The 27734-nt window shown below is 37.8% G+C and overlaps 1 protein-coding gene and 1 long non-coding RNA gene across 7 annotated transcripts in view; one reads left to right on the top strand and one right to left on the bottom strand.

Annotated features, from left to right (window-relative positions):
• The window catches only part of LOC106881593 (protocadherin beta-15), a 319651-nt gene that overhangs the window by 104436 nt on the left and 187481 nt on the right, over nt 1–27734 (top strand). The window lies entirely within an intron of this gene.
• Nucleotides 1–27734, bottom strand: part of LOC128249440 (uncharacterized) — a 349834-nt gene that overhangs the window by 263450 nt on the left and 58650 nt on the right. Inside the window, exon 2 of the long non-coding RNA XR_008265561.2 lies at nt 7496–7542. This is a non-coding gene — a long non-coding RNA (uncharacterized LOC128249440). The remainder of the gene's footprint in view (nt 1–7495; nt 7543–27734) is intronic.

Genomic DNA, 27734 nt, shown 5'->3' with positions numbered 1-27734 from the left:
AGCATGGGTTGGACGATTTGACTGAGGACTGGTGAAACCGGATGGCAACACCAGGCTCCAGTCTAATTTGGCAGAGTTTCCACAGCTGGATGCCCTTCCTAACGCCAACCACTCAGAGAGTGTAGTGGGTGCTTTTACGTGTCACCCGCACGAAAACGGCCACGCTCGAAATGGTGTCTTTTATGTGCCACCTGCACAAGCCAGTCCAGGGGCACTGGCAACAATCTCGCTCGAAAATCCTACGGGAGCCAGTCAGGCGGTACTGGCAACGGCCACGCTCAAAATGGTGCATCTCATGTGCCACGCACACAAGAACCAGTCCAGGGGCACTGGCAACGATCTTACTTGGCTTGCCGGGTCTTCTCACGCACAGCACATTTCCAAAGGTCTCGGTCAGTAGTCATCGCCTCGGTGAGGCCCAATGTACGAAGGTCTTGCCTCACCACCTCAGCCCAGGTCTTCCTGGGCCTACCTCTTCCACGGGTTCCCTCAACTGTTAGGGTGTGGCACTTTTTCACGCAGCTATCCTCATCCATTCTCACCACATGTCCATACCAGCGCAATCGTCTCTCTTGCACACCACAACTGATGCTTCTAATGTTCAGCTTTTCTCTCAAGATACTTACACTCTGACGGGTATTCACATTGACATTACACATCCAACGGAGCATACTGGCTTCATTCCTTGCAAGCTTACGTATGTCCTCAGCAGTTACAGCCCATGTTTCACTGCCATGTAGCATGGCTGTTCGTATGCATGCGTCATACAGTCTGCCTTTTACTCTGAGTGAGAGTCCCTTTGTCGCCAGCAGGGGTAAGAGCTCTCTAAACTTTGCCCAGGCTATTCTTATTCTAGCAGCTACACTTTCAGCGCACCCACCCCCACTACTAACTTGGTCGCCCAGATAGCGGAAGCTATCGACTACCTCTAGTTTTTCACCCTGGAATGAGATAGAAGTTGTTTCCTGCTTGTTTACAGTCTTTATTGCACCTGAACATCTGCCACAAACAAAAACTAACTTGCTAGTTAACCTGCCTTTGATGTTGCTGCACCTCTTATGTGTCCATAGCTTGCACCGGGTACATCTTATAGAGTTACTACCTACTCCTTTTCTACATACTGAGCAGGGCCATCTACCTGAAGGGGTTTGTGTTTTATCTACCTTCCTACTTATTAGGATTTTGGTTTTAGCTAGGTTGACTCTAAGGCCCTTCAATTCTAGACCTTGCTTCCACACCTGAAACTTCTCCTCTAGTTCTGATAGTGACTCCGCAATTAGGGCAAGGTCATCAGCATAGAGGAGCTCCCAGGGGCAACCTGTCTTGAACTCCTCTGTGATTGCCTGGAGGACTATGATAAATAAGAGGGGGCTGAGGACGGAACCTTGGTGGACCCCTACCTCTACCCGGAATTCATTGCTGTACTCATTTCCAACCCTCACCTTACTGGCAGCATCTCTGTACATGGCTCGCACAGCTCTCACTAACCATTCTTCTATCCCAAGTTTCCTCATTGACCACCAGATAAGGGATCGGGGGACCCTGTCAAAGGCTTTCTCCATGTCAACGAAAGCCAGGTACAGAGGTTTATCCTTAGCTAGGTATTTCTCCTGCAACTGTCTCACTAGAAATAAGGCATCAGTAGTGCTTTTACCTGGCACGAACCCAAACTGCATCTCATCTAAATTGATTCGCTCCCTAATTAGTTGGGCTATGACCCTCTCTGTAACTTTCATAACCTGATCTAACAGCTTGATGCCTCTGTAATTATTTGTATCTAAAGCGTCACCTTTACCTTTGTAGCAGTTGACTATGATGCTGCTACACCAGTCATTGGGTATGACTCCTTTGTGTATCACCTGGTTCGTAATACGGGTGACTAGGCTATAGCCAACACTGCCAGATATTTTGAGCATCTCTGCAGTGATTCCTGATGGGCCGGGGGCTTTCCCGGTCTTCATACTCTTAATTGCTTTATCTACCCTGGTACTATCAACTCGGATAGCTGGTCCCTCTATTGGGTCGACATACGGCAGGCTCTCTTTCTCCCATTCATTCTCTTTATTAAGCAATCTATCGTAGTGGCATCTCCAGACCTCTTTCTTTGCATCCTCATTTAATGCAAGCGTACCATCATCCATGCGAACACATTTCTCTCCTACAACATCACTATTCTCTCTCCTACACTGTCTTGCAACACGAAATACCTCGAGTCTTTGGTCCTCACGGCGCAGAACATTGGCAAATCTTTCCTTATCTGCTTCCCCTCTGGCTAAATAAACCTGTCGCCTAGCCTCCCTTCTGGCACATTGGTACAATTCCCTGCTACCACCGTTCTTCCAGTCCTTCCAAGCCTGTTTCTTTTGTCTAATAACCCTGTCTACCTCCTTGTTCCACCACCACGTTACTCTGGGTCGGGAGGGGACCTTACACCACCCACAAATCTGGTCGGTGGCTTTCAACAGGTTGTCCCGCAGAAATTTCCAATTGTCTTCCACGTTGTATGATGCTATATCTCCTTCTATTTCGTTAAATGCTTCAAGTAACTTGTCTCTAAGTCTCTGTCCGTTTGCAGGGTCTTTAAGCTTCCACACCCTTCTCCTCCAAGCCTGTCTAATTCTGGGCACCCATTTTGCCTTGATCCCAAAGTCGCTAACTACTAATCTATGTTGTGGGGTACATTCTTCGCCAGGGTAGGTTTTGGCATTTATAAGCCGCCCTCTTTCCCTATTTCTGGCGAGGATGTAGTCGATTTGGCTAGAGTGTCTGCCGGAGCGGTAGGTGACTAGGTGACTGGCAGGTTTCCTGAAGTTGGTATTGCAGACCATAAGATCGGTTGCATCACAGAACTCCAGCAGTCTGGTTCCCTCCTCGTTGCGGGAACCGAAGCCATAGCCTCCATGCATGCCATGGAAGCCTCCAGCATGACGTCCGACATGACCGTTGAAGTCTCCAGCCACAAAGAGAAGGTCCCTGTCACTCATCGACGAGGTAGTTTGCAAGAGGGTGTCATAGAATTGGTCTTTCAGACCATCTGGTAGCCCCGGTTGAGGTTCATAGGCTGAGATGACAGTAGCTAATCTATGATGAAGCACTAGTCTGATCTTAAGTACTCTGTCACTTACTCTAACAACCTCGATTACCTTATCCACCCATTTCTCCGCTAGAAGTATTCCTACACCCCCGACCCCGTCAGTGTTCCCTGCCCAGAAAATCTTGTACCTGTGTTCTTTGCCTGTGAGGAACCTCGCAGAACCTCCTCTCCATCTTACTTCCTGGATGTAGCACATATCTACGCGTCTCCGTTCAAGCATCTCAACAATTTCACCAGATCTACCTTTCAGCGTGCCGACGTTGAGAGTGCCAATCCTAACAGTATGGGTGTTGGGGGTGTGGGCCTGTAGCCTGGGAAGGGGAAAAGCAGTGTCGTGTACCTGAAAAGAAAACTTGCAATTGGAAGAATGCATATACTCATATATCATTTGTATATATATATATATATATATACACATACATATAGATACTCATATACACACACACACACACACACACACTAACACATACATTTATGTATTAGATATATACATCAGCAATGACTTTCTCACTGTTAATGCTTTCCCTGTATATTCCAAAAATTTAATTCTTTTCTTCCCAAATAAATTGCCCTTCATATTTGAATATTTGAGGGTCCGATGAAGCTGTGGGATATTATCCAGGCACTCAGCTAAGGGTCCACAGCATAAACTTTGTTTTCCCTGTGTCATCTCTTTTTCTTATATTACATACATACATACATACATACATATAAAACAACTGGCTTCCAGATAGTTTTCATCTACCAAATTAATTCACAAGGCCTTGGTCAGCTCATGGTTAAAGTAAAAGACATTTGCCCAAGGTAGCATGGTGTGCCACACTGTAGGAAAGCAAGCTTCTTAACCACATAGCTACACTGGTGCCAGTCTTTTATTTTTTACTTATTCCAGTTATTAGACTGCGACCATGCTGGAGTACTGCCTTGAAGAATTTTAGTCAAACGAAGTGACTCTTTTACCTAATTGCAAAGTTATGGGAGCATAAACATACCAACACCAGTGGTGAAGTGATGGTGGGGGACAAACACACACACCAAGTCACATACATACACATATACAGCAGACTTCCTTCAGTTTCCATCTACAAAAACCACTCACAAGGCTTTGGTCAGCTTGGCACTATAGAAGAAGACATTTGCCTAAGGTGCCTTACAGTGAGGCTGAACCTGGAGCCACGTGGCTGGGAACCAAACTTCTGACTACACAACTACATATGCAGCTATAACATAAAACTGTAAAATACCTTGTTATTTACGCATCATTTTCAGAGTTTTTATGTTACATTTTTGACATTGTGTACTTAATTATGTATACATGAGTGATAAGTTACTTTGCTAACGACATATCATTAAAAAATAATTGGTCAAACTTTCCTCATTGTTAGTTTCTGTTATTTCCATTCCTAAAGATATGCCATCTTCTGATTTGTTGTTTTGCATCGTGTAATTTATTTAGATCTTGTAACAAATGTATTAACAAGAAAGATGTTTTGTTACAAATTATAGGGGGGAAAAAAAAAAAGGAAGTAAACATCTAGTGATTTTTTAGGTATGTTTGTGTGTGTGTGTGTGTGTGCATGTGTGTGTGTGTGCACGCATGTGGGTATGGTGGTAGGGGTATGTATTCTTTTTTTTTTTTTATAATTTTGCTTGTGTGTGCATAGAATTCTTTCAGGAGACAAAACTTATTTATTTGACCTTACTCAAGCTCATTTGTTCATTTACATGATATGTATATATTTACATGGAATATATATATATATATATATATATATGCATGTATGTATGTGTCTATGTATGTGTATGTGTGGGTGTGTATCTATGTGTATGTATATACATACATACATGTGTGTATGCATGCAGGCATCTTTTTAAAAGTGAAGAAAAGATGTGAAAAGAAAGCTTTTTCTTGAAATTTACAATGTTAATAAAACCCACACCAACATGAGCACCAATACATGTGAGGGTGTGCATATGTGTGTTCATGTGTGCATGCATATGTGTATGTCAATATATATATATATATATATATATATATATATATATATATATATGCACTAAAAGAAAAGAAAGAAAGTAGAAAGAAGTAGAAAGTGGTAAAAAAAAATCCAACTAAAGATAGTAGGAAGAAACAAGTAAAAACAATCGTGTAAACAAATTCTCCTTTATCAAATACACATTAGAAACCATTAAATATATCTTCATAGCATTAAGAAAAAAGAAATAGATAAAAAAATGTACAAAAATATCTTTTCAACATCAGTCTTCGAGATTAGCTGGCAATACATAGGCCAAGATTCCAATCGAAATTGTCTGTCATGTGAATGAAACTGAATGTACTGGTTGGATTTCTTGATAAAAAAACATTAATTCACTGGCATAAACAGGCAGTTATATGCAGTGGCATAGTCCCCGGTGTATCTACTGATGCATACTAAAATTGTAGCAAGTCCGATTTACAACTTCCTAGTATAATGGGAAACATCTTGGGAGTTCTTCTTATTGATATTTTGAAGAATGTGCTTCTGACCAACATTGATACATTGATTTAAAGCATGGTTTGTCTGGCATCAAACTCGACTGCAAGCTATAAAGAATAGAAGCACAAACTAGGAATAGAAATTTACCAGAATATTTAACACATTGAACTCACATAGATGTAGTTCTGGCCATAACTTTAAGTAAATAAATGGTAATCTATTTATTTATTTTATTCACATCTGAGATATACAAAACCAAATAGAAAATATTCTGAAGATGTAAGGAAAGAAAATACCTAATATAACAAGTACTTAAAGATAATACATTGGGGAGTGTTGTTGCTTTGTCTTCTTAAATTCTTGCACTATTTGTTCCAGTTGACTGTGCTCTGAGTTCAAATCCCATCAGTGATAGCAAAAATAAAGTACCAGTTAAGTACTGGTGTTCAATTTAATCAGTCGATACTGAGGTTTCCCAGGCATTTCTAAGCAAGAAAGCTAAAGCTGAAAATTATGTATATTGTTTATATTGGTTGAACTGGTGTCTTCCTCTTGATTGTTGCTTTCACTACGATTCAGCTGTTGTATGTTCCAGCCTTCTTCCAGTGTCTTGTGCTGAACTCTGCAATTATATTAGAATTTTGAACCTAACCCCTTATTTGATCCAGAGGGGTACACTGTTCTCATTCCACTCTCTGTATTTCATGAATTTTTTTGCTTTAGTTGATTTTTGGTGAATTGCCTTAGTACCTTGACTGGGATTAAACTCAGAACCTCCGGGTGACTGCACTGCATTAACCAATGTCTTTATTACTATGCTAGTATAAACAGTATTCATAATATAAATTCCTTATCACAGAAGTCCAGAATTATATGGCTGAGAATTCTGAATGAATCTTTTCAATGCTGTTTGTGTATTAAGGGTATGAAACTTGGTAAAGTGAATGACAAGAGGACTTCTATCTACTTTCAAACTCAGAATGGGTTAAACAGGTCACTTCTCTCTTGCTTGGAGGTGACCATTTCATAGCAGCAACAAATGCACAGTGCCAAGCGGGCAAATTTGGTGAGCAAAACTAATGATGGGGATAGGGGTATGAACCACGATGGCACAGATTTCTTGTGAGAATCAATGGACCCAGATATATTTAGCATTGAAAGCTATTGTGTTCAACATAAGTCAGCAGGAGAAACATCCTATGGAACACATGGGTTTGATCAAATGATTAGGTGAGACTTAAAGTGCTGTTGCTCCAGTTTTTCTATTCCACTGTGGAACTGAGAACTTTACTTCACAATCCATAATTACTTTATTAAGTACCAGTATACTACTGGAATTTCCAAAATTTCTTCTAGCAAGAAATGAGGCTGAAAATCCAAAAACAAATCTTCACAGCTCTGGTTGTAATTTAAAGGTAGATGCAGGGAAATATTAAACCCATAGAGGTCTTAAGTACTTAAAAGATTTTGGTGGCTCCATATATATGTAATTCAAAATATAAGCAATAATAAACCATGAGGCATAACTAACACTAAGGTAGAAAATAATGTTTATTTTTGAATACTTCCACTTTATTTATATTTGAAAAGTTTTCCACTTTTTTTAAATTGCAAAGACTTTGATCAGATCCTCACTGTAGCACCATGAACATTTAAAATTATATTTCCAATCATGTAAACAACTTCAATTATGATTTTAACAAGTTTAAAATGATTTTTTGCATACATTAAACCATTTACCATTTCTATGGTGCACCCCTTCCCTTGATACCCCCAAAGCATGTGCTTATTGTGCTTACTGATTAAAGTGCTAGGTAGATGAAAGCGTCAAATTCTAATGGATATTGTATTCTTATGAGGGGCAGCAACATCAAGTATTAATTGATTTTTAAAGACATAATGATTGAAGAATGCCACATACCTGTAATCTTCTAATTAACAGGATATGTCACATATCTGTCACTGTATCTGAAATAAATTGATGAAAGAAGAAAAGAAAGATTATTTACCTGAGATATTGACAATTTATTTGAAGTAATAATCTGTCCTTGACAGCATCTAAATTATTCTGTTAATTAAAGACACACTAAGCAATGTTGAATGAAATATAGCTGTGTACAGTCGTATTTTACATGTTTGTATACATTTGGACTTGGAGAGATAAATTGTTTCACAGGTGATCTTGAGAGTATAAATTCTCCTTTTAGACTATATGAGTATAAGCACATTACCAGGCTATGAACAATCACCGGGTGTCCCTCTGCCCATCTCTAAAAAGGGATTTAGCTCAAACCTCTTGGGAGTTTGAACTAATTACCACAAGTTAATGAAACATTCATCAATTTCATAGTGTTCCAGCTGCTTACAGTAGTGATCATTAACACACATGGTGCTTATTTCATTCAGTATGGTGTATGTTGCACTAAAGTACTAAGAGTTAAATGTCTTCTCAATAAGTACATCAACGAACTGCGCCTGGGTACAAATTGTTGAAACATCATTTGGTAGTCTGGTACGTCATCAGCCTGCTGAGCTGAAATTCTGTAAACCTTTAAATATTTATTTATGTATCTATTTATTCATTTGTTTGTTTGTTTGTTTTTACTTGTTTCAGACATTTGACTGCAGCCATACCTTAAGGAGTTTACTCCAACAAATTGACCCTAGCACTTATGTTTGCTTGTTTTTTTAAAAATCTGGTACTTATTCTATCGGGTTTTTAAAATTTTTTTTTATGCTGAACCACTAAGTTATAGGACATAAACAAACCAATACTGGATTTCAAGTGGAGCAGGGAGGAACAAACACAAAGATAAATATGCACATACACACACACAGCCAGCTTCCACACAGCTCCATCTACCAAATCCACTCACAAAGCTTTGGTTGGTCCATGGCTATAGCAGAGGACACTTGCCCACAGTGCTGCACTGTGGGACTGAACCTAAAACCATGTGGTTGCAAAGTGAGCTTCTTAGTCACATGTTTTTGTTGTTTTCTTTTTGTTTTCTGTTTTTGTCACCAACAAAAACGGTGTCTTTATGGAACATAAAAAAGCTGGTTAACCTGGCAGAACTCGTCTTTCTCTCGACTGTTCAATACAGTTGAAAACAGCAAGAACACAAGAAGTTTATGGGGTAAAATGCTTCAACCTAAAAACGAACACATGTTACAGACTCTGCTCACCAGAAGATTACTTCCAACCTTTCTGTGGACCTCACATGTCATTATTTCAAGTAAAATGTCTAAAAATATTATTCCTTTTACTTTTCCTTATCCTTTTTTTTTTTTTTTCCTAATCAGACTAGAATGGTTATGCAATGACAGCTTTCATGTTTGAAGATATAGTATTACATAGCATGCAATGATGAGTCAAACAGATGCTATTTCGAGAGATTGGTTAGTCGCTGGGGTTATTGGAAATAATAAACAGCAACCTTTTGATCAATGGAGTAGCTTTTACTGATGTAACAGTCACAACCAGTCGATAATTTCATCTCACCTCTGGCTGAACTTGGAACAAAAACAAATCAATGTGAATTGCTTTTGTACGTGTCATTATTAACAGGATTTATTTTACAATTTTCTGTGGAAAATTCTTATTTTTGTTGTTTTGCCATTGAGGGAGAAGTGAGCAGTTCAGTTGCTGAATCTGTCTTTCAGGTCTTTTATAAATGTATATGTCATTTTTTTTTTATAGGTGTGTATGTTATTCTTATTAAAGTTAGATAGATAAACTTTTTAGAAGTTCCACTTTCTTTCTATTGCGTTTAGTTTCTGTATTTGTATTATTGTTTTATCTCTTACGTGTTCCAGTCATTAGATTGTGGCCATGCTGGGGCACAGCCTCAAAAAACTTTTAGTTGAATGAATCGACCTCAGTACTTATTTTTTTAAACCTGGCATTTTATTCTATCAGTCTTTTTTGCTGAACAGCTATGTTACAGGGATGTAAACATACCAGCACTGGTTGTCAAGTGGTGGTGGGGGACAAACACAGACACAAAGACACACACACAGTAGTTAGGGTGTTGCATTCACATTCTAGTGATTGTGATTTCAATTGGTAGACTGGGCGGTGCATTGTTCCTCTTGAGCAAAACACTTTATCTCACATTGTTCTGCTATCATTTCAATACCTGATGCATGGTACACCTGTGCACCTGTTCAGACAACATTGATTTGATGGAGAGAGTGAACTAATGTGCAGCACAAACATTTGATCACTATAAACAAATCATTTGTGTAGCTTGTTCAGCAAAAACTGAACACTCGTATGTCATCTTCGATGGCAGAGTCCATCATACATATATAAATATTTGTATAAATTTAAATAATAAGGGTGAAAAATTGAATATTAATTTGATTAATATCAATTTAAAACCAATGGCCTAGCATATTGAAAAATCTGAAGATTCAGAAAAATTATATTACATACATATAAGAGGGATGACCACTAAGTAGACGTCCATTATACTAGCATAATGGACGTCCACTTAGAATAAGGTCTTCTACTATATAGCCACAGACAAACCAAAGCCATGTGAGTGGATTTGATAGATGGAAACTGAAAGAAGCACACCATGTATATATATGTGTGTGTGTTTTTGTTTGTCTCCCACCACCGCTTGACAACCAGAGTTGGTGTGTTTATGTCCCCATAACTTAGCAGTTTGGCAAAAGAGGCTAATAGAATAAGTACTAGGCTTACAAAGAATAAGTCCTGAGGTCAATTTGTTCGACTAAAGGTGGTGCTCCAGCATGGAAACAGTCAAATGAGTAAAACAAGTAAAAGAATAGAAGAATAAAAGAATATATGCAGAGAGAAAATGTCTGTATACTTTTATGTTTCTCTTCTTTTTTATTTCACTGGTTTCAGTCATTAGACTGTGGTCATGCTGGAGTTCTACCTAGAAGGGCTTAGTCCAACAAATCAGCCCCAGTACTTATTTTAAGTCTGGTACCTTGACCCATCAGTCCCTTTGACTGAACTGCTAAGTTATGGGGATGTAAACAAATCAACACAAGTTCTCATGCAGTGGTCAGAGACAAACATAAACATGATCACACTCACACACCCACACATACACACGCACGCACGCATGCACACACTTACACATACACACACTCACACAAACACATACTCACACATGCATGCACATACAGGACATACACACATGCACGCATGCACACACACACACACACACAGACTTTTACCAAGGTATTGGTCAGCCTGGAGCTCTTGTAGAAGTCACTTGCTCTAGGGGCTCTGCAGTAGGACTGAACCTAAAACTATATGGTTGCAAAGTGAGCTTCTTAACCACAGCCATGCTTGTGCCTATATATGATATATATGAAAAATGTGTCTGTGTTTTCTTTTACATATATCAACAATATCACTTTTTAAACCTTGCAACTAAAATTTCCAAAAGAAACTGTTTTAAGAAGGTGTACATTACTCATGGAATCTCCTGTTATAGCAATTTTCTTTTAATATCAATTTTACCAAAACAAATACCCCTCTAAGAAAAGTCTTATCATGATAAAGACAAAAACAAAAAAAAAATATTACTACTAATAAAGAGAAACAATTTATGTACCAGTTTATTTTAAGCACCAAGACAATTTATTCCAATCTTCTTACCGGTTCCTCTAACATGTAACATTTGCATGCTCGGCAGATCTATTTTCAGCTGTGCCAAGAGTATTCACCTGGCCAATGTTTATTGGTTTCCATTTCTGATGATAGCCGTTCTTTCATTTAATTGCCAATTCACCTGAGGAAATTACTTTCCAAAACCATCTCACCTCTAGAATATGCTACAATTAAATTTGCTCTAATTGCAAGTTCTTCCTCATTTTCCTTAAGCAAAGGCCACAGTGTGAATTTGGAATGTTATTGGTTTTAAAATTCAGTGGCCAAACAGGCAAACCAAACTTTAAGAAAACATGTAAATACAGTGATGACTGTGTAGCAAGAAGTTTGCTTACCAGCAGCACGGTTTTGGTTTAAGTCTCATTCGGTTATGTGTCTTCCACAACAGCCCTGGGCCAACCAAAAGCTTTTGGGGTGGATTTGGTAGATAGAAACTGAAAGAAACCTATTGTACATAAGTGTATATGTGTATGTGTGTATATGTGTGGATATGTGTATTTTTGTGTGTGCATGTGTATATGTGTGCACATATGTGTGTGTGTGTGTGTGTGTGTGTGTGTGCATGTATGTGCATGTGTGAGTGTGAATGTGTATATGTTCACGCATGTGTGTGACTGTGTCTGTGTGTGTGCATGTGTATTTGTGTGCACACATGCCTGTGTGCGTATGCATGTATGTGTACGTGTGAGTGTGAATGTGTATATTTTCACGCATGTGTGTGACTGTGTCTGTGTGTGTGTGTGTGTGTGTCTGTGTGTGTGTGTGTGTGTGTGTTACTGTCTTCTTGACTTTATATCACATAATAATCATAAGTGTGTGTGTGTGTGTAATATGTTAAAAAAAAATATTTGTTTGACATTTGTGTTTAGTTCATGCAAATAAATATTTGAGCACTAGCAAAGACCCTTACTGTATATATTACTCCCTCATATTCCTGTCCACACTATCAGTGCAACAAATACACTCAAATGCTTGACCTTTTGTGATCAGATTCATGTACTAATGTATGTATCAATCAGTCTTATTGACCTTTCCCTGAAAACTGATTGCTATTTCTGAAAACACCTGACTGTTTGGCATTGAACCCCTTACCAGCACACACCAACGTCTGGTTCACAGACGTTTTGGCTCCTCGTTCTTACATTTTCTGACAACTGTACAGTGACCACTGCTAGCTGTTTGCATACCATCCCCAAACAAACCCATTCCTTTCTGCATGTCTCCCTATCTAGTTACCTATATTGTGTCTATCCATTCCATAGTCCCTACATTAACTATTATCTTCAGTTCTCTCCCAATCCTAGAATGTTTATCCTTGAAAAATTCCCTCCATTCATATATTTTTTTTTTACCTGTAGCCATGGACTTTAGTACTAGAATAAGAAAAATGTGAACTGCTTTCATTTCACAAGTCTCCAAAGGGCTTTATGAAGATCATAGACACAGCCTTTTACTTCAAAGCATGGAATAAATAACTCTTGCCAGTTATTAGCTGTCGGGACACCACATCCTTCAAAACTTCCATGCTTTCCAAAATTCACCAACACTTTAAATGCCTGCCTAAGCATCCTTTCTTTTACATGGCTCTTTTGTTGTTCAATTTTCCTACCTTGTTAAGTTTTTTATTCTTTACTATTCTTTGCTTAAATTACAGCCACTCTCCCAACCATCTTTTACACTTTTCCCATGTATGTGTGTGTGTGTGTGTGTGTGTGTGTATGGTGGTTGGCATTAGGAAGAGCATTTAGCCATAAAAATCATGCCAAAACAGACAGTGAAATCTGTTGGAGCCACCTGGCTTGCCAGCTCCTGTCAAGCCATCCAACCTGTGCCAGCATGGAAAGTGAACATTAAATGCTGAAGATGATGATGATGTATGTATGTGTATATATATATATATATATATATATATATATATATATATATATATATATATATATATATATATATGTGTATGTATATATATGTGTGTATGTATATATATATATACATATATTGATAGGAAGGACAGCAAAAGAAAGAGACCTCAATATTATGTAAATAGAGGAATTTATCTGTAAAAATATGTGACACTTATTCGGTAGCCATGATAAAACTCCAAGTTTTGGATGCCCGAGGTGGGAACCCACGCCAACATCTCTTCAGTTATCCGGCCATTGAAAATTCCTGTGAAAAATGACCGTTAAACAAAGGGAAATTACTGTGTGGTGACCATCATTAAGACAAAAGAGCTAATAGACCGCTAAGTAAGGTAAAGGTAAGGGAGTAGAGAAGTTTGTAGGTTCGCGTAAGCGCACCAATCCATACATTCGCCTATATTTATATACTAAAACTACCCTCGCTTTAAACACACACATGCTTACCCACATACTTGCCAAAAATTATATATATATATATATATATATATATATATATATATATGGTAAGATGCTTAGCAGCCTTTTGTTTGTCTTTACATTCTGAGTTCAAAATCTGCCGAGGCTGGTTTTGCATTTCATCCTTTCAAGGTCAATAAAATATATACCAGTTGAGCAGTGAGGTCAATGTCATTGACTAGCCCACTCCCTTAAGAATTTCAATCCTAGTGCCCATAGTAGAAAGGATTAGTATTCTGGAAGAAAAGGCAGTGAGCTGGCAGAATCACTAGCACATGGGGCAAAATGCTTAGTGTCATTTTGTCTGTGTCTATGTTCTGAGTTTAAATTCACCGAGGTCGACTTTGCCTTTCGTCCTTTTGGGGTCAATAAAATAAGTACCAGTTGAACACTGGGTTCAATGTAACCAACTAGTTCCCTCCTGCAAAATTTTCAGGCCTTGTGCTGATAGTAGAAAGGATTATTATTATTATTATTATTATTATTATTATGGCGAGCTGGCAGAATCGTTGGTACACCAGGTGCAATACTTAGTGGCATTTCCTATGTCCTTACATTCTGAGTACAAATTCTGCTGAGGTTGACTTTGCCTTTCATCCTTTCGGGGTCAATGAAATACTGGAAGTGATGTAATCAACTAGTCCGCTCCCCACAAATGTCAAGCCTTGTACTTATAGTAGAAAGGATTATTATTATTATTATTATTATTTTATGTTTGACTTTTGCTTTGTATTTGTACAAGTTGCCTCGAAGTCTCACCCAGAGACCTCAAGATAACAAGTTACAAGTTAATGTTGGTGTTATGCCTAGGGTGACATATATTTGGTTTTTATAAAGTATCGTTCTAGAGAATGTTTAAGAAAATATAAGAAAATTATGAGTCTGTTTTAAAATTTGAGATTACATAGACAGTATTTTACTTAGGATATGGGCAGTTCCCACGAACACTATCTTTTGAATATCTGCCATTTTGGGGTTTCCTGGTATCTGAGCTAGGCAGCAATCAGCCCCTTTTGCTATCATTCCTAGGGCACCTATGATAACAGGTATTGTTTTAGTCTTCAGGTTCCACATTTTGCCAATTTCTATTTCAAAATCTTTATACTTGCTCAGATTTTGGTAGATCTTGATCTTGACAGATACATTTATATCAATTGGGACAGTCATATCAATGAGGAGGCATGATTTTTGTCTGAAGTCTTTCTATATAATGTCTGGCCTATTTGCATCTATCTTACTGTCTGTTTCAACGGTGAAGTTCCAGAGGAGTGAGATGTGATCATTTTCAAGCACTGGAGGTGGTTTGTATTCCCACCAGTTTTTATCATGGGGCAAGTCCAGGTTGTTGCAAATTACCCAGTGAATATATAGTGCAGCTCTATCATGCCAGTTGAGATGCTCTGTAGGTGCAAGAAGACTGCATATGGAGACAACATAATCAATTGTTTCACTTTGTTGTTGACATACACGACATGTTGGGCAGCTGCCGTTCTTTAATATGTTGGCCTAGTAGTTTCTTGTAGGTAGGCATTGATCTTGGGCTGCTATGTTAAACCCTTCTGTTTCTGATTTTAAGCCAGAAGCCATTAACCATTGATGGTTGCAAAACATTGTTGTAAAGTTTTGTTAGCAGTTCATGGCTCTCTGGGAAGGCATTCAACTAGAAGTTAGGAATTTTATCCTTTCCTGGAGACTTTCATTTGCTTGACTTCGTGAGAGCAGATCTTACATCTACCTTGACACTACTTTTGCTCTTCTAAGGAGTCTAAGTCTGTAGATATTCTATCAATCCAAGGGACCTTTTCATTGTGTGTTTTTTCTTCTGCCAAAATTTAATTCCAAAATTCCTGCACTTCTTCTTTCGATGGGACAGACTTTACTGTATGTAACTGGTATTTTCCTTATCTTCCTGCAAAAATTTTTGGGGTTGTTTTTGAAGAATCTAAAGCGCTTTTCATACCTTACTATGCACATACCTTACTTTAGCACACCCCTTTTACGTGATGGTTTCTATGGTGGTATCAATATTAAATATGGTTTTCATATAATATTTTTTCTTCAATTTTCGAGTTTTTGTAGGTTTGATAGTCTTATTATTATTATTATTGTTGTTGTTTTATTATTATATCAAATCCTTAAAAAAAACTTAGAAAATTCATAAAAGACAACCTGTTCAGAATACTACAGAACCTCAACAGAAAGTTCGAACTCTCGGTCTTATGTCAGTGTTCAAACAAAAAGAACTTTTATCACCGATTGTTTTAAGTCAGTGAAGAGTTTTCTCCCCTACATCGATTACCGTCCATCGGTGGAAGATTTTTCATGCACACACGCATGTAAGGAATACAACTGATTATCTTCCTTTTTCTCTTTGTCTCTCTGTTTTTCTATCCGTCTTTTTTCCTTTCTCTCTCTCTTTTCTGTATATTCACACACACATTTTATCCTATAACCACGAGCGAACAAAAACGCACTAATATCTACAACTCTGATATTCTATTACGGAAAATATGATAGATGCAGCTTTCCTTACGACACACGTCTAACACACACTCGCGCTAACGCAGGCACACACAAGCACAAACGTTCACTCAAACACACAAGCACGCGCGCGCACACATACACACACACAAAAGCACATACATTCACATGCAAGCTCATACACACATAAACAGAAGCACATACAAACACAAACATAGGCGCAGGCACACACACACACATACGAGTATGCCGATGTACAAATTCAAACCCACGTACACACAAAGTTACAGAAAACTTGTAGTTATGATTGTGTGAGTAAGATGTCAAAAGGCTGCGATCAGGTTTCGATCCCTAACTCGAATGACTGTCACATTTTCTTGTTTTTCCTTATCTGGAAAACTAATATCTGTGTGTGAATGTATGTGCTTGTCTGTGTCTATATGTGTTTGTGGAAGTGTGTGTGTGTGCTTGCGTGAGAATGTTGTATGTGTTTCTGTGTGTGTGTGTGTGTGTACGTGAGTGTGAGTTTGAGTGACTGTACCTTATGTAAAGGTAGTGAGCTGGCAGGATCATTAAGCACACTGGACGAAATGTTTAGCAGTATTTCGCCTTTCGCTCCATTCTGAGTTCAAATTCCACCGAGGTCAACTTTGCCTTTCATCCTTTCAGGGGCGATAAATTAAGTACCAGTTGTGCACTGGCGTCGATCATATCGACTCGCCCCCCCCCCCTTCAAAATTTCAGGCCTTGTGCCTATAGTAAAAAAGAATCATTAGCACACTGGATGAAATGTTTAGCTGCATTTTATCAGTCTTTACGTTCTGAGTTCAAATTCCACCAAAGTTGACTTTGCCGTTCATCCTTCCAAGGTGGATAAAATCAGTGCTAGTAGAGCCACTGGAGTTGAAGTAATTGACTTACTCCTCCTCTGAACTTGCTGGCCAGCCTTGTGCCAAAATTTGAAAACAGTATGATGCACCATGTGTGTTAAGGACTTTTTTCTTTGTACACTCATTACTGCACAAGACACACACACACACACACACACACATATTTATTAATATTTAACAGAAGTAAGGTGGCGAGCTGGCAGAATCGTTAGCACGCCGGGCGAAATGCTTAGCAGTATTTCGTCTGCCGCTACATTCTGAATTCAAATTCCGCCGAGGTCAACTTAGCCTTTCATCCTTTTGGGGTCAATTAAATAAGTACCAGTTACGCACAGGGACTGATGTAATCGACTTAATCCCTTTGTCTGTCCTTGTTTGTCCCCTCTATGTTTAACCCCTTGTTGGCAATAAAGAAATAAGAAACGTTAGCATGTCGGGCGAAATGTTTAGCAGTATTTTGTCTGTCTTTACACTCTGAGTTCAAATTCCGCCGAGGGTGACTTTGCCTTTCATCCTTTCGGGATCAATAAATTAAGTACCAGTTGCATACTGCAGTCAAGCTAATCAACTGCCACCCCGACCCAAAAAACTTTCAGGTCTAGTGCCTGGAGTAGAAAAGAATATTTAACGGAAGTAATAGAGTGACTCAAGGTCCAAGAGTTTTGTGTGATGGCACTTATCAAACTAAGCACAGGTCAAAGAACTGTGAGTTTAATAACTATATAAACTCACAGGCCTTCAACCTGTGACTAGTTTCGTAAGTGCTATCGCATAAAACTCTTGGACCTTGAGTCACTCTGTTACTTCTGCTAAATATTAATAAAAATATACATACAGCCATTTTTCAAGTTCTATTTTTCCTGTTAGCACCAACATACCTATGTGTGTGTGTGTGCATATATATATGTTCTTTTATTTATAAGATAAAAAGATGACATCGGAAAAAACAAAGATAATATAATGAAGTTCGTTACAAAACCATTTTGTTTTTTTTTTCTGATGTCTTCTCTCTTTTTCTTATTACCACTCTATATCCATCTTACATTGTGTTCTGAGATGTATGTATATTGAGTTCTACATTAGGTTATTATTCTCACTATGCCAAAGTGAAAAATATATATACATATATTAATTGAAATGTACAGTATTAATATATCCACTCTATTAACAAATGAACGAGTGCATATTTTTTCTGACTTTTTGGTTTCTTAGATATAATGGCTGTGTGGCAAGAAGCTTGCTTCCTAAGCACATGGTTCTACATGGCATCTTGGCAAGGTTTTGGTTGGTCCAGGGCTATAGTAGAAGACATTTGCATGGGGTACCATGCACAGTTGAACTGAACCCAGAACCATATCTTTAGGAAGCAAACTTGTATGTATGTATGTATGTATGTATGTATGTATGAATGAATTACTCTTTTACTTGTTTCAGTCATTTGAGTGTGGCCATGCTGGAGCACCGCCTTTAGTCGAGCAAATCGACCCCAGGACTTATTCTTTGGAAGTCTAGTACTTATTCTATCTGTGTCTTTTGCCGAACTACTAAGTTACGGGGACGTAAACACACCAGCATTGGTTGTCAAGCGGTGTTGGGGGGACAAACACAAACATACACACACACACACACACACATATATATATATATACATATATACGACAGGCTTCTTTCAGTTTTCCGTCTACCAAATCCACTCACCAGGTTTTCGTCAGCCCGAGACTATAGTAGAAGACACTTGCCCAAGGTGCCACACAGTGGGAATGAACCCAGAACCATGTGGTTGGTAAGCAAGCTACTTACCACACAGCCACTCCTGCGCCTATAATTGTGCAAGTTTCATCATTATCACCATCATCATCATTGTCATAAAGATGAGAACCAGTAATTTAGAACAGAACTACCTAGGAGTAGTACACCTGATTAAGTCATCTCTCTTGATCTCTTCATTCACTACATATTTTGTATCATAGGGAAATAATGAACAAGGTACTTGGGTCTATATAAGCGACTGGAAATATAAAAAAAGTAGGCAGTGCTCCATCATGGTCAGTTTCTAATGACTGAAACCTGTAGAAGATAAATGAAATAATCTATATGTGTATGCATATATAAGTAGCTACATGTTAGTTCATCGTCATAATCATCATCGTTGTTTTAATGTTCACTCTTCCATGCTTGCGTTGGTTGGAAAAAGTATATTGCTGTAGATCTTCTGAGGCTGAGATGCCCTTTGTATCTCCAGTCCTCACCTATTTTCAAGCAAAGTTAGAAATATACAGACAAAAAAGTAATATTTATTTTGAACACAGTATAGCCATGAAAGACTGGATATTTTACCCTTACAAGATGGAAAACGTTGTCAGCAGACAGCCATCGGACTGTCCCAAAATATTTCTTTCTTACATTATTTACATTTGACGTATATTTGTCCTCATCTTGTTTGTTGTTAACACAACGTTTCAGCTGATATACCCTCCAACCTTCATCAGGTATTTGGGGAAATTTCAAACCTGGATTCTCATTCCTAAGGTATTTTTCGATGTTAATATTATTATTATTATTATTCAGGTCACTGCTTGGAATCAAACTCGGTATCTTGGGGTTAGTAGCCCGCGCTCTTAACCACTCCGCTATATCCGTCAAATGTCAATAATGTAAATAATGTACATAATTCCTCATCTCTTAAATATAGAACTGTATTTCTTTCTTGTCTGTTTAAAACGAAATACATTCGACACTTCCAAAAACTAAAATAAATTTGTTTACAACATGTTGTGGCAAAGTTAGAAATGTTCTTGCAGAACATTGGAAATGAACGACACTGCTTGTATGACAGTGACACTCATTTACAATTATCACAAGAACTCAAGATATCCCTCCCACACACACACACACAAAGACATATGCATATACACATGCATACATGCACACACACACAATGGACTTCTTTCAGTTTCCATCTACCAAATTCACTCGCAAAGCCTTGGTCGCCCTGGGGCTATAATTGAAGGCACTTGCCTAAAATGCCATGCAGTGGGACTGAATCTGAAATCATGTAGTTGGAAAGCAAACTTTTTAACGACACAGCCACACCTACACCTAGATAAATTAAGTGCCAGTTGTGCACTGGGGTCAATCTAATCAACTAGCTCCCTCCCAAAAAATTTCAAGCATTGTGCATAGAATAGAAAAGAACATCAATATATTACTACTACTACCACCACCACCACCACTACTACCACAACCACCACTACTGCTACTACCACTACTACTACAACCATCAACACCTCTACCATAGACACTCACAAATGCCCTCCATTAAACAAACACCACTAATAACATTACAATCGGAAACTCTACTACCACGACCACCACTGCTACTGCCAACACCACCACTTCTACCATAATAATCACCACTACTATTTCCACTATGATCACCACCACTGCTACTACTACTTCCATTACTATGACACCTACTATTATCATCATCATCACCATCACCACAAACAATACCACCATTATCATTTTTACCACCACTTCCATCATTTCCCCCATTATCATCACAACCATCTCTACTATCACCACCACCACTACCATCAGCACCGCCACTACTATATAACCATCACTACCACTGCAATCACCACAACCGCTTAAACTATCACCAACACCACATTTATCAATACCAACACTCTCACCACCATTACCACTGTCACCACCACCACCTTCTTCACTATCAATTCTTTCACTCCACTCTCTCTCTCTCTCTCTCTCTCACTCACCATGACTCTTAATATGTTCAGCTTTCTCCCCACCTTCCATTACCACCTCTCAATCTCTCTACTGTCTTTTTTCCCTCTCTCTCTCTCCGTTTTTCTTTCTTTCTCTTTTTCTTAATGTCCCTTTCTCCCTCTTTCCCTCTTTGTTCTCCCCTCACTTTCCTCAACCATAACCATCTCTTACCATCACTTCCCTCTCCCTCTGTCTCATACACTACACCACCACCTCCACCACTACTACATAACCTACCTCAACTCCCAATTACAGTAATCAATGGTCTAAAGACTCCATTAATGCCAAAAAATGTCAGAGTTTGTCCAAACAATCACTTTTCTTATTTGTGTGAGTGTTTGTTTGTGTGTTTATGTATACATTTATATTTATATGACTATGTGTGAGTGTACGTATGTATGAATATATATAGATAGATAGAGTGATAAATAGATAGATAGATAGATAAAGAGAGAGAGAGAGAGAGAGAAAGTGATAAATAGATAGATGCACACACACACACACACACACACACACCGATGTCAGTGTGTTTATGTCCCTGTAACTTTGCGGTTTGGCAAAACAGACTGATAGATTAAATCCTGTGGCTGATTTGTTCGACTAAAGGTGGTGCTCCAACATGGCTGCTGTCAAATGACAGAAACAAGTAAAAGAATAAAAGAATATATCCAAATAGATAGATAGATAGATAGATAGAGACAGATACATACATATATGTATATATGTATATGTGTGTGTGTATGTATGTATATATTTGTGTGTGTACATGTACATATATATCTGTGTAGTGGGGTTGTGTTGTGAGTGTGTGTGTGTGTGTGTGTGTGTGTGTGTGTGTGTGTGTGTGTGTGCGTGTGTGTGCATGCATTTGCAGATAACAAAGAATGAGATAAGACACCGTGACCACCTTAATCATGAATATCATTTACTCATTCCGGCTTCTTTTCTACAACTCCTACCATTTCTCATCCTTTTCACACACACACACACACACTATTATACTCGTGCACATATGCACACACACATACACAATTGCACTCATAAACACAGTCATACACAAGTACATATATATACACAAACACGCACACACCTCTCAGTCACTCTTTGCAACACACACACACATACACATGCACATACACACTCACATATATATATATATATATATATACACACACACCTTCTGAAAGAACCTCATTGCAAAAGTTTTAATTTAATTCTAATATTCAATAAATGAAGTTAGATATTTTTTGTTTTGTTTTAATGTATTATTGTTGTCATAGTAATTGTTGTTGCTGCTGTTCTTCCACTGCTGCTCCTCCTCCACCTCCTTTTTTTCTCCTGCCCCCTCCTCCTCCTTTCTCCTCCTCTTGCCATTGTTTCCAGTTTTAAATCAATTCCTTTACTACCTCTGCCTTAGCGAATGCCTTAGCGAATGTGTTTTCAGTTGTGTTCGTTTGTCCGTGGACAAGATATCTCAAGAACTGCTGGATGGATTTGGGTACAACTTTCAGAGATGTTTGGCCTTGTGACTGGCACGAACTGATTAGATTTTGCCATTGATCCATAACAGGACAAAGATTCTAGATTATTAGTTATATTTACTTTACTTTACATGATTGCGATCTTATGTTAACTTTCAAGTCTATCTCAATTATCTCCCTTTAGGCTGTAACTATTTTGAATGGCGAATTTGTTAACTTTGGCTTGTATTAGATAAGGATAAACTATTTATTACTGTGACTAAATTCTCTACAGCCACCTTCACATTTCATGACTAGCACTGAGATCGATCAGGTACCAGACAAGGATTCTGGATTATTTTTGTGTTTTTTTTACTTAATTTTTGAGAGCAGTCGAGTTCATTTTCAGCATTCTCATTTGTGAGAGCAGTTGAGTTCATTTCAGATATTCTCATTTCAAAACTCACCTCTGGCTAATCGTTGAGAGGATGTTGGTGTTGCCTTGCTATAATATATTTTTCTGACACAAAGAAGTTGGAATATGGTTTTCTAGGGAAAGGAAAAAGGCAACCTGACTTGACTGGCATTGACCTGTTTGCTGTAAGATTGACAGCCAAAAAGAATATATATATATATATATATATATATATATATATATATATATATATATATTCATATTCTTTTACACATTTACTTGTTTCAGTCATTTTGACTGCATTCATGCTGGAGCACCACCTTGAATTTTTTAATCAAATGAATTCACCCCAGTTGACTTATCTTTAAGCCTGGTACTTATTCTATGAGTCTTTTTTACTGAGTTGCTATATTATCAGGATGTAAAAACACCAACACCAGTTGTCAAGAAGTGATGGCAGTAAAAACACAGACACAAAGACACACATAGATATATACGATAGGCTTCTTTCAGTTTTTGTCTACCAAATCCATTCACAAGGCTTTTGTCAGTCTAAGGCTATAACAGAAAATACTTGCCCAAGGTGCTACGCAATGGGACTGAACCTAGAACCATGTGGAAGCAAGCTTCTTACCACACTGCTACTCCTGCGCATATATATACACACAAACAACTGCAGCATGGAAAGTGTTTATAAGCCATTTAAAAACACACAAGAACCGTTAGATTCACTTCAACATATAAAGTTAATTTGTCAAAATATTTTTGTCGCTTTACTCTGGATTGAACTGACGAACTTGGATGTTTAACATCCCTTTCAAGGATTTAGGTTCTTACTTCTATATATATCTATCTGTATATATAGCTGAAATAGAGGCAACAAGAAAGAATAGAATTCTTACATTTCAAGCAGAACCATTTGTCAAAGAGAAAAACAAAATGTCAATTGGTGTTGAATAAATAATTTGGGATTATTACACTGTTGGAATTACTTGTATTACTTTTTATCTGATGTGGAGCATGACTGGTTTCCTTGGATTCTATTGTAATTATAGATGTATGTAGATGGAGATAGACAGACAACTAGACAGAGAGGCAGGCAGGCAGGCAGATAGATGGATGGATAGGTAGACAGACAGATAGATAGGTAAGTAGACGGAAATAAATAGATAGAATGAGGGATAGATAAATATGGAGGTAGCAATAAATTGTTAAAATATACATGTATATATATATGTGTGTGTATGTGTGTGTGTGTGTGTGTGTGTGTGTGTACATATATACATATATATAAATAATATATATATATATATATATATATATCAATACTCACACACATACATACATTCATGGAATGAGTAATATTAATAAAAAGATACATAGATCTAAATATATATTATTTTATTCTTTTCACACGCTTTAGTCACTGGAACTTTTTTTCTTTCTTTTACTGGAAAAAGGGGGATAGTGCCCATGGCCTTTACAAACTTCTGCGATCTGTGAGATCAATATCATATCTGTTCCACTTAAACCTGACATGGACCACCTTTCTCAGCAAAAGGGTTGCATGAGGCTCAGCTCTTCATCAGGCAGGTTACACTACTAAAATATTCCTTGTAAAATTTCATTGGTTTGCCATTCAGAAAGTTCACAGGTCTTAGTTTATCTGTAACTGGAACTGTTGCAAATCATAACTGGGAGGTTGGAGTAAGAGGGAGGGCACTCTGTCTAGGGTGATGCTTTTATGAGTGTGGCATTTTTGGGTCACCTGTATAAACTTGTGTAGGAACCAGGAAACTAAGCTGGTCCTCTGGAGGACATTTGTTTCCTCAGCTGTCTGGACTATTGCTCTCAATTATGGTCACTCCAACAGTGTCAGTTTAATCACAGCATTCAAAGCAGTTCAGTGATGCTACACCAAGAAGATTGCATTCATGAAACAGTTGACCAATGCTATACATGTATGCAAGATCCCAGAAGCAAACTCAAGGGCCACCCCAGGTGGCACATACACTCTAGTTATGCTACTAGTCAAAATCCTGAAGAGAATGGACTGGCTTGACATAAACATTGTTAGCATAGGCACTGGTGAACACAATATGGGCAATGATGAATGGGGACAGCTGAGAAACACAAGAGAGTCTGAGAGGAGGCAACTAAGGTCCAAGTAGTTCAGAAAAGCAGAGGCCACTGTAGTAGCAGAAAGAAAAGCAGAAAGAGATGGCAACTTGACTGTGGAACAGTGGCTGGTGTATTGGGGTGCATGAGGGAGTGAGTTCAGGTCATGGTTGCACCCAAACTGAATCAGTCAGGGATGACTTCTAGAGCACAGTTGCTAATATTGGCCTCCCCTTTGTTATTTTATCAACCCCTAAAGAGAGGATGAATAGCTAAGTGAACCTGGGCAGGATTTGAACTCAGAATGTAAAGAGACATAACCAAACATAATATGATATATTCTGACATTTAAATCAATTCACACACACACACACACACACACACATATATATATTTGTGTGTATATGTGTGTGTGTTGTGTGCATGCATAAGAAACACACACTCGCATATATATGAACACATAGGTAAGCAGGTAAATAATAGATAGGCAGGAACACAGATGGGCTGACTATCAGACAGGCAGGCAGGACAGGCAGGCTGACAGTCATACAGCTATATGACTACCTTGTTATATTAGCAGATAGACAGATGATTAGATAAGAGGATATCTGGATAGACAAACAGACAGACAAAGAAAAGATAGAAGAGAAACAAATATAAGAAATAAGAAATGAGATATTTCACTGGAATTCACAAATTTTTGCCATGATTTTGTTTTTTCCTTTCTGTTTCTTTTTTTTTTAATCTTTTAGTAATGTAACCTTTTGGATATATATCCAGCTAAATGTCATCCATATGTTAGGAAACTAAAGGGCCTAAATTAATAAGCAAATAGGGAGTTTAAGAGCTCCCATTACTTCTTTAAATCATAATCAGAAAAGGGTAAATAGTAAAATGCTTGCTGCCATCTGGGATAGAATATTATATATATATATATATATATATATATATATATATATATATATATATATATATAAATGTATACATATGTATACATGTATAAACATATGTTATGGGGAATTGCAACACCATATAATATATTTCAACAATTATTGTTATTTTTTATTATTGTTATTGTTATCATCATTATCAACGTTGATTGCATGATGGACAAAATGCTTAGCTGCATTTCTTTCGGTTTTATGTCCCGGGTTCAAATCTGCCTTGCCTTTCATTATTTTGAAGTCAGTAATATAAGTACCAGTCATGTACTATGGTCAATGTAACTTGACTTACTCACCAACCACCTCAAAAACTGCTAGCCTTATGCCAAAATTTGAAACCAAATTAGAAAAAAAAATAGACAAAAAAAAACTGAAGGAAATATCATCATCATCATAATAATAATAATAATTATTATTATTATTATTATTATCATTATTACTATTACTATTATTAAAAAGAGGATACCCCTTCGATCATGCATGACCATAAGTTTGCACTTAGAAAGTTCCCCTCTGAGGCACAAGTCTAGATTCTAAAGACTATATACATATATATATATATATATATATATATATAGGATAAAGACCCCCATCGGTCATGAATGACCATGGGATTGTATCTAGATAGTTAGTTCCCCTCCAAGGCACAAGTCCAAGCAAGATTGTTTATGGAAGACTAGCAGTCATCCATGCATACCAGCCTCCTCTCTCCATGCCACCAATGTTATCCAAGGGAAAGGCAAAGGCTGATACAGCTTGGCACCAGTGACGTTGTAACTTGTTTCTACAGTTGAGTGAAGTGGAGCAGCGGGAAATAAAGTGTCTTGCTCAAGAACACAACATACAGCCCAGTCGAGGAATCGAACTCATTACCCTATGATTGAAAGCGCGACGCTCTAACCACTGAGTCATGCACCTTCACTATTATTATTATCATTCAGTAGTTTTATTTTTATAACATGCTTTCATTTCACTACCGAGCGCAGCTCTGTGTGCCTTGGGTATGTGCTGTGATTTATTATTATTATTATTATTATTATTATTATTGTCATTATTATTACCATCATCATTATTATTATTATTATTATTAAGGGAGCAAGCTGACAGAATTGTTAACCTCTAAAATTGCTGGCATAGTGCCAAAATTTGAAACCAAAGCGGCAAGCTGGTAGTATCATTAGCACACCAGGCAAAATGCTTAGCGGCATTTCATCTGTCTATGTTCTGAATTCAAATTTGACTAAGGTCAGCTTTGCCTTTCATCATTTTAGGGTTAATAAAATAAATACCAGTTGAGTACTAGGGTGAATGTAATCAACTTAGCCCGCCTTCCTCTGAAATTGCTGGCCTTGAGTCAGAATTTGAAACCATTATTATTACTAAGGCAGCAAAAGGTGGTGAGCTGGCAATATCATTAGCACGCTGGGTGAAATGCTTAACAGCATTTCATCCATCTTTATGTTCTGAGTTCAAATTCTGTTGAGGTCAACTTTGCGTTTCATCCTTTTGCGGTCGCTAGATTAAGTACCCCTCCCCTAAATTTCAGGTCTTGTGCCTATGGTAGAAAGGATTATTAAGGAAGCAAGCTGACAGAATAGTCAGCATGCCAGACAAAATGCGTAGCAGTGTTTCCTCTGTCTTTACACTGAGTTCGAATTCTCTCAAGGTCGACTTTGCCTTTCATCCTCTTTGGGTCAATTGAAATAAGTACCAGTTACACAACTGAGGTCAATGTAATCATAAAGATCCCTCCCCCACAAATTTCAAATCCAGTAGAAAGTCTTATTATTATTATTTTCTTATTATAACTATCGTCGTCGTCATCGTCATCATCATCATAATCATTTCCATTATCCAGTCAACAAGGACAAGATATTTAGATTTGCTTCCGTTACATTCCTGGTTGAAACATCTATTAATTCCTTGAATGTCTTCATTATTATTATTATTATTATTATTATTATTATTATTATTATTGAGTGAGAGAGCAGTGCATGCCATCTATTATCATTATTATTTATTCATTTATTGA

The sequence above is a fragment of the Octopus bimaculoides genome, chromosome 14, assembly GCF_046866305.1.
Source record: "Octopus bimaculoides isolate indiv1 chromosome 14, ASM4686630v1, whole genome shotgun sequence".
NCBI classification, from domain to species: domain Eukaryota; kingdom Metazoa; phylum Mollusca; class Cephalopoda; order Octopoda; family Octopodidae; genus Octopus; species Octopus bimaculoides.
Note: the sequence above shows the minus strand (reverse complement) of the source record. Positions and strands in the feature narration are given on the sequence as shown.